Here is a 12,393-nt window from a genome sequence, read left to right as displayed (position 1 = left end):
TGAAAAAAATAAATAAAATGAAATCTTTTAGTTTTAGTCTCATGGTTATGCCTGCTATGCTCAAGGTGACGGTGATGATGAGAAATGAATGAAATGACAGAATGAAGAAAGTGGGAGGAAACGTGAGAATCTCGAGAAAACCCAGGCACAAGGTGCTTGTCCACCACAAAGCTCACTTGGCGCGAGCTAGGATCGAACTAGGAACCCCATGCACTAGAGGTGAACGCTCTACCACTGAGCCACCGCGGCTTATTATACTTTTGTTCATAACCAGACTACAGTTCATTGCATTTTGTTGGAAAGTTGAGAAAGGGGGATCTGAGGTGTCCCGTATACTCATGGAGAAAATATGGCAGGTTTATTTACGCTGGAAGATGTTAATTTCATATAAGACATTTTAAAACATTTATTTATTTCATACAACATGAATTGTACCTTTGTTTTAAATAAATAGATCCCTTTTGGTATTCATATTTGGCGAACGTCAGTCAGGCTTCTGGATGACTTGATCTACATTTGTTCGTTTGTCTGCCGAGCTCATTCATGGCTATGCAGTTAGTGTACGCGTCTTCGGCGTGGGACTCGGGTTTGCCTCCCGGAGGGAGCTCATGTGGTTCGGATTCCACGTTAATCAGTAGGTCCCGTCTCATATAGCCTCGCTGCTGAAAGGGACGTTAAACACAAAATCAACTCAACTCGTTTGTCTGCCTCTACCACACACACTACAGGGTACAACGTTTGGCCTTTTAAGTTAAAATTTTCAGAATACAAGCACGAGACACTCTAAATTTCCTGTATAGATTTTGGCGGCATACCAACGTAAAATGTCAATCAAAATGGTGACAACTGTTTTCAAAACAGCGAGTATCCACGCTATGAAGCGCAATTTTCAGTCTTTTAAGTTGAAATTTTGACGGTGGAAGCACGAGATATGCTAAATTTGTTGTATAGATTTTCTCGGCGATCGAATGTAAAATTTCAAAATGGCGGCCATTTTTTCAAAACAGCAGTAAGTAGAAAATTTTTGCAAGTTGTGACAATGGCAATTTTGGAATATAAATCACATTTTAACACTTTTACTCCAAAGACATTGAAATATTTCGAAAAACCGATTAAACCCGAAAAAACCCAATTAAACCCGAAAAAACCCATATGGGTCCAGGTGGGTTGGGCTTTTTCAAAAAAGCCCGGGTTTTTTCAAACCCTGCGCTTAATGCACGGATTTCCGAAGGCTACGTAACGGTTATTATTTCAAGTGCTGAATTCAAACTTCTGTATTAGTGGAAGTTTTGATATACAGTAAAGAAAAAGTAAAAACCGTTGTGAAAGAATTGTTCGGGAAATTTCCGCAATTGAATGCACAAAGCATCGGAAATGAATATTTCAACAAGATTATTTATTTTACGTTCAATTTAAGGCAACTACATGAACTGACATAAAATGAAGGGGTACTTCGGGTTGACGTAGAAAGCTGAAAGTTAGCATGATTGTAGCTTTCCGGGACTAACCCAGAGGAAAATCATCAAAAGTGTATAATTTTAAGCTTTACGGAGTCTAAAGGAGGCATGAAGGAACACTCCATATTATTTAAATGAACCTTTTTTGAACCTATAATCTCATGTTTTAGATACTTGAAATTGGAATAAACATTTGAAATTCGGTATGTTTGTAGATTTTTGTTAGCGTTACCTAAATAAATCACTAAAAATAAAAAAAAAATAAAATAAAAAATAATAATAATTTTACAATGGTTCTATGCAGAACTGAAAAATCTTCTCCATGTTATTTATATGGGACATCTTTTACACGCCCTAATTATTGGGCACTTCCTGTGGGGCTACAATGATTAAATTTGACATGGTTCCAGCTTTTTGGTTCTAACCGACAGAATTGCCAAAAGTGAATATTTTTAATTTTTAGGGGGTCTAAAGTAGCGATGAAGAAACTTCCCATATTATTTAAATGGTCCTTTTTTGGAACTATAATCTCATATTGTAGGTATTTGGGATTGGAATGAAAAATTGAAATTCGGCACGTTTTCGTTAGCATTAACTAAACAAATCGCCGAAAATAAAAATTTCCAACTGTAGAGTAGTTTTATGGGGAGCTGAAAAATCTTTCCCATGTTACTTATATGGGACAACTTTTATGCCCCAAAATGTTTAGGCACTTCTGGCATAATTAGAATGATGAAATGTCGCATGATTTTAGCCTTCCGGGACTAACCAACAGAAAAATTGCCAAAAGTGAATATTTTTAGTTTCTAAGGGATCTAAAAGGGGAAAAAGAAATTCACATGTTAAATGGGCGTTTCTTTTGGATACAAAATCTTATCATTTAGATAGGTGAAATAGGAAAAAACTTGAAATTTGGTAGAATTGTGAGTTCAAGAGGTGCAAGGCCGAATAAATGCGGGAGTCAGGGTACGAAGCCCCCAGCTGTGATAAAATCAGAAAATGTAATTAAACACCAAATGCATGACATTCACTGTTGATGCAAAGGCTAGTACATAAGAGATTGGAGGCCACAGATCGAGCAAACGCGAAGGACTGGGGGTGGTGCCCCCAGCTAGCCAAATTTATTTCATAAAACATGAATTACATCTTTGTTTTAAATAAATATATTTGTTATTCATATTTGGCATTCGATAACATGGGGTTTGTCTGCCTGTACCACAGACACTACAGGGTACGACTTGCGGTCTTTTACGTTTAAATTTTCAGAATACAAACACGGGACCCTAAATTTCCTGTTGTAGATTTGGGCGGCATACGAACATAAAATTTCAAAATGGCGGCCATTTTTAAAATATCGGGTATCCACTTTACAGGGTGCAATTTTCGGATTTTTAAGTTGAAATATTGAGGGTAGAAGCAAGAGACATTCTAAATTTCCTATATAGATTTTCTCGGCGATCTAATTTAAAATTTCAGAATGGCGGCCATTTTTTCAAAACAACAGTGAATAGAAAATTGTTGCAAGTTGTAAAAATGACAATCTTGAAATATAAATCACATTTTAACACTTTTACCCCAAAGACATTGAAATATTTAGAAAATCTCAAACCCGGAAAACCCATATGGGCTGAGATTTTTCAAAAATAGCAGTTTTTTTTTCAAATTCTGGCACATGACAAAATTAAATACAAATTAATACAGCTGTATTTTAGATTTACAAGTGTAGGGTTACTAGTGTAAAATTATTACAAGTGGGTCAATCCATCCGAAGTTGCCCAAAGATGGTGAAAATGGTTGCTCTACGATCTACGAAAATTATAAAATTGGAGTGTGATGAACTTTGTGTATGAGAAGGTCAATAACACTATTCACCTTGCCGTATGCAAGTCTTCCTGAATGGCGGCCATCTTTGTTGTCGGTGGAGTATCGATTTTTGCATCAAGCGTTTACGAAAACTACAGTTGCTCAGAACGTACGGATCAGACAAATGACAAACAAAAACGAATGTTTACAGGAGACTGAGGTACACGGAGAAAATATACTCTTGATTCTAAATAAACATACAGGAATGCAAACCAATACATGAAATCACGGGAAAAAGTTCGGAAAATTACTCTTTGAAAGGGGGCTGCATTTTGGACTGGCATGTAAGAGGTTCATTAAGTTTTGTGCTGAATACTATTGCATGTAAAGAATCTGCAGAAATATCCACAGTTATGATATTACTGGCACCTTAGATTTATGTGGGTTCGAAAGTTGAAGTTTCTGATTTTGATGCCATTTTTGGGGCGCAATATCTCAGGAGGGGAAAGTGCTAAAAATCACTGCTTAGTCCACAAAGTAATTCCGTATGTGAATAAACTATTGCAAAAAAAAATCATGACTGATATTAAATGCAGAAAAAAGTGAGGACATGGTAAAAATGCGAAAAAAGAATGCGCGTGACGATGGTCGTAGCCTGGAAAATATTTAATGTTTGGATATATTTCATGCTAGATCTCAAAAACTACGCGTGGTTCAGCAATTACGCGCGCTTTCGTTTGTGTTCAGTTGTGAAAAAGCTTGCGAGTGGCGTTTGTTCCATCTTCCTAAATCCATGATCATTGCCACGTCTATGCGGGGAGGGTGTTAGCTCCCCCTTGCACCCACGACACCCATCGTGGAACTGAACCGTGGTATTAAGGCACTCTATGTATCAGCAAAGTATCATTGAAATCCAATCCCAGTTACGGAAGTTAATGTGCTCACAAGGTTGCGTTATATCTATCTTAAATAATGGGTGATGAAGCAAAATCTGGACTATATGTTGCGCTCTGACATTTAATGCTAAGTATCAGGGCAAAAATAGTGTATGTAATATGGAAAGCGTTTCAACTAGTATTGATAAGTTTTTGTTTGTGGTTTCAACATTAACGAATAATTATAACAATGGCCTCAAGCGAAGGCACCGTCAGTTCTACTCCACTAACATCCAGTAAGGAAAATGGCCCACTTTATGGCTGAAAGAGTGTCCAGAAAAAGTATCTATGGTATTTTGAAACGTTTTCACGATAACACACTAGCGTCTCGTCGACCTGGTTCAGGTGGATCCCACGCCAAAATCACTGAAAGAAAATTGACCCTCTGAAGCGTTTGTTCGATCACAAGGACGAGATTTTGCAGCGACAAACAGCTCAATGGCTCCAATGCCAGCAAAGCAGGAAATGTTGGAAGCTACAAAAGGTGAATGTGAAGGCATACAAGGAGAAACATACCCTACAACGTAGTGACAGACAGAAGTCAGAGGCGAAGAGGTTCTGTGGTCGGCTGTATCAAAAGTTGGCAAAGGCCTTCTGAATCCTCGACGACGAATTCCATTTCACGCTATCCCACTGCACCATTAACTTCAACAACACCTTCTACACCTCGAACAGAGACGATACGCCACATAGGGTGAAATTCTATCCCAAAATTAAGTCTGAGAAGGTTCTGGTCTGGCTTGACATTGGACCACACAGATGGTCAGAACTGCTGATCAAGGAGTCCAATTTTGCCATCAATGGCAGGGTTTACCTGGAGGAATGCATTAAAAAACATTTAGTTCCAAACATTAGAGCACACTATGACAACAACTACATGTTCTGGCCGGAGAAAGCCAGTGCGCATTACCCCAAAGTGGTGGTGGAGCACTTGAAACAAGAAGGCATCCATTTCGTCGCGAAGGAAGACAACCCTGCCAACCTCCCGCAGGCCAGATGTATTGAGGACTTTTGGCTCTGTTGAAAGCGTGAGTCTATGTCAATGCCTGGAGAGCGAAAAACACTCGTCAGCACATGAATTGCATCAAGTTAAGCCTGTGACAAACGGACGTCGGACGTGTACGGCACCTGGAGAAGAGCACTAAAAAGAGAATCGATCAGATTAGACGCAATGGTGTACTTGAGTGATGAATAAATGTGTGTTTCGTAGAACTTACGTTACCCTTTCTATTGCTCCCTTCCTTTTTATGTTAACCTGTAACAATATGTTTAATTGTGGGCAGTCCAGATTTTGCTGCATCACTCGTTATATACAGGGCGTAACAAAAAGGTACGGCAAAATGTCAGGGGTGGACTCCTTATGGGTAGACAAGGAAAAAAGTTCATATGACCATATGTCAGGATATGCATCGTTACACAATTACGGCCATTGAGCCGTCTGACGGTATGAAATAGTCACATTCCGGTCGCCCCTCAATGTGACTCAATTAAAACCTGAGTAACTCAGCCCCTAATTAATCTAAGAAGATAATTTTGGTATCAATGTACTCCTGAAGGACGAAGGTTTTCGCCGATAAGCATTTTATGTATGTGGGGAGTACCGCGTTGGAGAGTGAAGAATGTGCTTTTCTGAATCTTTTTGGGAAGAGGAAGGCATGGCAAAATTTCAGGAGTGGATTCCTTATAGGCAGACAAGCAAAACAGTTCATACAACATGTCAGGAGATATCGAATTTTATTGAAGTTTAAATTGAGTTACATTAAGGAAAGACCAGAATGCGACTATCTCACACCGTTAGGTGGCTCAATGGTCATAGCTGTAACGATGCATTTCCCGACATATGGTCATATGAACTTTTTTGCTTGTCTACCCATAAAGAATCCACCCCCTGAAAATATTGCCGTACCTTTTTGTTACACCCTGTATAAAAGTACATGAACTGACAAAATAAAGCGGTACTACCGGTTGACGTGGAAAGTTGAAATTGGGCTTGATTGTAACTTTCCGGGACTAACCCACAGGAAAACTGCCAATAGTGAATATTCTTAATTTTTTAGAGGGTACAGAGGGGGAAAGGAAGAAATTCAACGTGCTATTTAAATAGGCGTTTTTTTTGTTTTTTTTTTTTACTTATAAAACATGTTTTACGTACTTGGAATAAAAACTTGAAATATGGTATGCTTGTACTTTTTCGTTAGTGTTACCCAAGTAAATCAACAAAAATTAAAATTTCCAACTTTAGTGCGGTTTTATTGGGAACTGAAAAATCTTTCCCATGTTATCTATATGAGACATCTACAGTCCAATATGTTTAGGTACTTCGGGCAAGAATAGAATGACGAATTTCGGGTAAAAGTGAGAATATACGCTCCAGTGTACACTTCCGCATTGTAAAGTAGTTCTTGTTTATATTTATTTCTTTTGTTTCGCTTTTGGTTATAGTGTTAGCTATCAACAGATGGGGTTATTATTAGTTTAGCTGCACGTGGTTAAGTATCGTCTGAGTCTGTACATGTCGTATATCGCAAGCACGTACTCTTGTGTGTTCGTAAATTGGAGCGAGCTGTATGATACTTCGTGTCTCTTTTGTAGTCAAACACGTGTGATTTCATAAGTTCGTATTATGAGTGCTATTTGTAATGATTGTGATACAAGCTTACTTGAATTTTCTACTGACTTATATAATAACGAGAAGGAATTATTGAAGTTTGTGGAACGACATGGTCTAGTTAAATTGCAAATTGATTGTCGTAAATGTGTGGCAAGTTTGAACTTGTGTAAAGATAGAGGACATTATATTTTTCGGTGTGATCGGCGGGTTAATGGAGTAAAGTGCTTTTGGCGTGTGTCTGCCTTTTGTTGAACATTTTTTGAAAAATCAAAGTTACATGTAGAGCAGATTGTTCATTTTCCCTTCTATTCGTATTATGTTAAGAATGGTCGCCAAAGTTTAATTGAACATGATCTTTGATACTTTTTTTTCTTGCCTGACAAACTTTTATGCATGCTATGGATTTTTTGATTGCCGATTTGATTCTTCAGTTTAATATTGTGGTAAGTAGTCTTGTTCCATTTAGTGTATTACAATTTTGGGGGAAGGGAGGTGTTGCCTTAATGTGTAACAGCCTTCTTTTGTAAATTATTTGGGGGGGAGGGGTTGGGTGCGTCCCCCATTTGTCACTTATATAGCTGGAGCGTGCTTTGTAAACTTTAGCCCAGAGGGACAAACTTTATAATACACGCTCCATTGGAAAGAATGCTATCTAGAACAATTATAAATTTTAATTCCGGGTAATACCTTTTAATACACGCTCCCGTTTATCTTCGAAAGTATCAGAAAGCATGTGTAATATACATTTTTTTCTTACTTGTTTCTTTTATTTTCTGAAATATTCTAATTAATTGGTGAGCATGTTTCTGCTTTTAATATGGCGGTGTGTTTCTTCGGTCGAAAGTAGTCCCAATCCGCAAGAGTACTACCAACGCCATTGCGTTACAACTGCAGCGGGGTTTGTAAAGTTCAACCGAAATTTCTTATGATTGTAGCATTCAGGGACAAACAAACAGGAAAATTACAAAAAGTGAACATTTTTAGTTTTTAAGGGGTTTAATGCGAGGATGAAAGAATTCTCATGGTATTTAAAAGACGTTTGCTTTGAATACAAACTCTTATCTTTTAGATAGCTGAAATAAAAAAGGAAACTTGAAATACGGTACAATTGTGAGTTTAAGAGACGTGAGGCAGTAGGCCGAGCAAAGGGGGCGTCCGGGGCACAGCCGCCAACTAGCCAAAGGCAAGTCTATCCTACAATACGTAAACCTTGTGAACTTCCGCAATTGGGATTAGATGTGAATGATACTTTCCTGATACACTGACGATGGGTGTCGTGGGTGCAAAGAGAGCTAGCCCCTCATCATATATACTGGGCAGTGATCCTGGAGCTAGAAAGATAGAACAAACGTCACTCTCGAGCTTTTGCACAACTGAACACAAACGAAAGCGCGCCTAATTGCTGAACCACGCGTAGTTTTTGAGGTCTAGCATGAAACATATCAAACATTTAATGTTTTTCCGGGCTACGACCATGTCCACGCACGTGCTTTCTTCCCGATTTTACCATGTTCTCACTTTTCTCTGCATATAATATCAGTAATAATTTTTTTGCAATAGTTTATTCACATACAGAATTACTTTGTGGCATAAGCAGCAATTTTTAGTACTTTGCCCTCCTGAGATAATTGCGCCCCAAAATCAGAAACTTCAACTGTCGAACCCACATAACTCGCGAGTAACGTGCCAGTAGTATCACAACTGTGGATATTTCTACAGACTCTTTACATACAATAGCAGGGTTTGAGAAAACCAGCTTCTAAAAAAAGCTAAACCCACCTGAGCCTATATGGGTTTACTCGAGTATTTTCGAGCTTAATTAGGTTTTCTCGAAATATTTCAATGTCTTTGGGATTATCATTGGCACACCTTCCAACAATTTTCTATTCACTGCTGTTTTGAAGAAAAAAAATCCGCCAATTTGAAATTTTACATTGGATCTTAGAGAAAATCTAACCTCAAAATTTCAACTTAAAAGACCGAAAATTGCACTTCGTAGCGTGGATATCCGCTATTTTTAAACATTACGTTTGTATACCGCCAAAATATACACAGGGAATTCAGATTGTGTCGCGCTTGTACCCTGAAAATTTAAACATAAAAAAAAAAAAAAAAAGACAGAAAGTGGTACCCTGGTATGTGTAGTACACGCAGACGAACGAGTAAATATAGATTGAATCATTCCAGGGCCCTCAGTGACATTTTCCAGCGTAAAAGACATAGTCTTATTGTTAAAATATTCATTTCCAATGCTTTGTGCGTTCAATTTGCGGGAATTTCCCGAGCACTTCTTTCACGACGGTCTTTTATTTCTCCCGAAAATGCAGCTTTCTTTACTGCACATCGAAACTTCCACTAATACGGAAGTTTAAATTCAGCACTTGAAATAGTAAGCTTTACGCAGTCTTCGGTACTCTTGAGCATTAACCATCTTAAATTTTACAAAAACTTTTACGCTATTGCTGGTGTTGATTCTACAGAATGCTTATTTCAAGAGTAGCAGCAAATAACTGAACTAAACTGTTGTTGTTGGAAAACCAATTTTTAGTGGAAAAAACTTGTATTATCATCAAAGGTAATTAAAAATAATACTAATAATTTTACTAATGCACTACATACTTGCTGGTAGTATCGGCACCTATGACCTTAAACCCGTCAAAAGTATGAGGGACAACGTCGCTCGACGCCGCCGAATCGGCGAGCAGAATATTCACGGAAAGTGTTTTCTAAAATATAAAATTGCAAATTTTACTTCAAACAGGCTATAAGCATAATCCATGCATTAATTTGTTCTATAATTATCTCAAGCTAAGGTAAGGTTCTTTTATTCATTCAGTGCACTCAGCAATTTATAAGAGTTCTTATGTTGAATGTTGTTGTATATCTTAACGCGAAAATATCCAATTCGCCCAAGGAAAGTAAAAAATCTGATAAAAATCACTTTTAGTGTGATCATCTTAGCTGTACCAATAATAAGCTCAAAAACCTTGGTGGGTCCACTGGGCAAACACTGTACAATAGTATTCAGCACAAAAGTTATGAACTCCTTACTTTATGCCATTACAAAATAGTCCCTTTCGAAGAGTAATTTGCTGTACTTTTCCTGGTCATTTCATGTTTGGTTTGCAACCCTGCATATTTATTTAGAATCAGGAGTACATATTCTCGGTGTACCACAGTCTCTCCTGTAAACATTTGTTTTTCTTTAGAGTTCGTCTGATTTGTACGTCTTGAGCAACTGTACTTTTTGTAAACCCTTGCAAATGCAAAAATTGACATTCCACCGACAACAAATATAACCGCCATGCAGGAACAATTGTACATACGACAACATGGATAGTTTTATTGAGCTTTTCATACACAAGGCTCATCACACTCAAATTTTTATAATTTTCAAAGATGGTCGAGCAACCTGCTCTGGACCACTTCGTATGGATTGACGGTAGTGCTGTACAACGGATAAAATAAGTGAATGCATATGAAAGAAGACTATATTATATGCTATTATCCACTAACTGTATTCTAAACATTATATAAACCTGTACTTATGTTTACAAGTGAAGTTTTACTTGTATGAAACTATGAGTAGGGCTACTGAACCTCATATAGTCTTCACTACCCTCTCTGACGCGCCTGCTCCCTTCGGACGTAACCCGCGCTAGCCTACCAGCTTTGCCCTATTCTGATTTGTACTGGCTGCCTGGCACAAGTTGGTTTGTTTTTTAGATTGTAGGTTTTCAACCACCCATCCGGAAGCCTTATCTATAAGCAAATCATATAACTGGAAATTTTCAACAATTGCTTCCGGTGGCCACCTTGTATTTTATCTATGCTGAAATATTTTTGTCGCCCAATGGAAACCTTTTAGGGGACAATACGAAGATTGTTAGTGAAAAAAATTATAAATTTTCCAACAGTTCTTTGTAATGGCGCAAAAAAAAAAAAAAAAAAAAAAAAAAACGAAGATAATTCATCTATCATTTCTTCATACTACAAAGTGACTATGTTTCAAATTTACGCAGTTAACAGTTCGCTCTGAAATAACTACATATAAAACCTTCCCTTAATGTCACAATTTGTCTACAGAAAATAGAAGAAGCAACAGTTCATCACACTAATATTCTCTTATAAAAAATACGAAAACTAAAACGATCGGACGACAATAATTCTTGAACACAGAACATATTTCGGTATGAAAAACAAGAGAATCGTTATAATTTACGTATCAATACATCTTCAAAAATGCTCACCTTTCATTAATAAATAGGAGGGAACTAGGAAGAAAGAATAATCAATCATCGGTTTTTATCTATAAATCAAAGATTACTTGAAAATAAATATATATTGTTTCGAAACAAACAAGGTTGTTACGGGTATATTTCACTAAACAAAGAAGATACTAAACTTCAACGTCGTGAAATAACTAGAACGTCATTCACTTTCGCGCGCGCGAGCAAACAGACCTTCTTCTTCTTTTGTATGTTCCACAAATGAAAACAGAGTGTTGCCACTGTCTTCGACAGTAGAAACCAGGGGCCTTATCGTTCGAATAACATATGTTTCTTGCACTAGTCAGGCTTTTAGTATGTCGCTTATCATACGACAAAACGATTCTGCAAAGGCCCCAGGAATTTTATTAAATGCTATCAATGGTATTTAAACTCATGTAATGTAAAGTTTGATTAGTAGAAAAAAGGGTAAAAAGCAATAAGGATAGGAAACAGTCACAGAAAATGTACAAAGTAATAATTATGATAAAGTAAAAGAACGTGAAAAGTAAATGTCACAATCGGGAAAAGGAAACGTCAATATCAGAAAAGAAGTCCAGACAGTGAAGGAGGGATAGGCTGTGTTCAGTTGAACAGTGATAAAAAGATGGGGGAAAGCGGGAAATATATAATGAGAAAGAAAAGATTGTAGTGTAGACTTGAAGAATGTTCTACTTGACTCCCTTCCTCGACACAGCACTAGGGAAATACGATATGCACTCGAACGCTGTCACTGGGGAACTCCCCATATCAGACCTTGTTCAGCGACCCTTCGGGAAAGTAATACTCATGGAAGTGACGTTCTTCATTTGGTAGACAGCAAAACATCGGATAACGCACGAAGCTGATGTTTGAGAAAGATGTACAATCCCGACCGGCTCAGGAGAGTAATACTCCCGGAAGTGGTTTCTTTCGCGCGCTACCCTAGCCAGCTGTTTTTAGTTGGTCTCAGAATTTATATCATAGGGATCAAGAGAGAACAAAACGAGCCCTGCAGGGTTTCTAACCCGTTCCTACTCTTCCTACTCTTCCTCCTACCACTACTACTACTACTACTCTTGCTGCTACTCCTCTTACTACACCACTACTTATCTGCACAAAAGTTAGTAAATCACTTTTTTGAGTATTATTTTCATGTTATTTTAATGAAAAAAGTATTATGAAAATTTAAAAAAATTAAAAATCCTTGGCTGGGTTTGAACTCACGTCAAAAACTATTTCCTTTACTAGTACCTAGCAGGCCCGCAACCAGAGAGGGTTATTGGACTCTGGGAGGAAAATAAACCGGAACAACCTTGGGCCATCACAGACACAATGTT

General features: G+C 37.7%; 1 protein-coding gene across 1 annotated transcript in view; it reads right to left on the bottom strand.

The window, feature by feature from the left end:
- LOC145666451 (uncharacterized) overlaps window positions 1-11,298 on the bottom strand; it is a 41,937-nt gene extending 30,639 nt beyond the window's left edge. The window contains exon 1 of the mRNA XM_081733684.1: window positions 11,057-11,298. The gene's annotated coding sequence lies outside the window, so the exon portion shown is untranslated. The remainder of the gene's footprint in view (window positions 1-11,056) is intronic.
- Between the last annotated feature and the right edge of the window lie 1,095 nt (window positions 11,299-12,393).

This window comes from Thermobia domestica, chromosome 12, assembly GCF_964235325.1.
Source record: "Thermobia domestica chromosome 12, izTheDome1.hap1.1, whole genome shotgun sequence".
Lineage (NCBI taxonomy): Eukaryota > Metazoa > Arthropoda > Insecta > Zygentoma > Lepismatidae > Thermobia > Thermobia domestica.
Note: the sequence above shows the minus strand (reverse complement) of the source record. Positions and strands in the feature narration are given on the sequence as shown.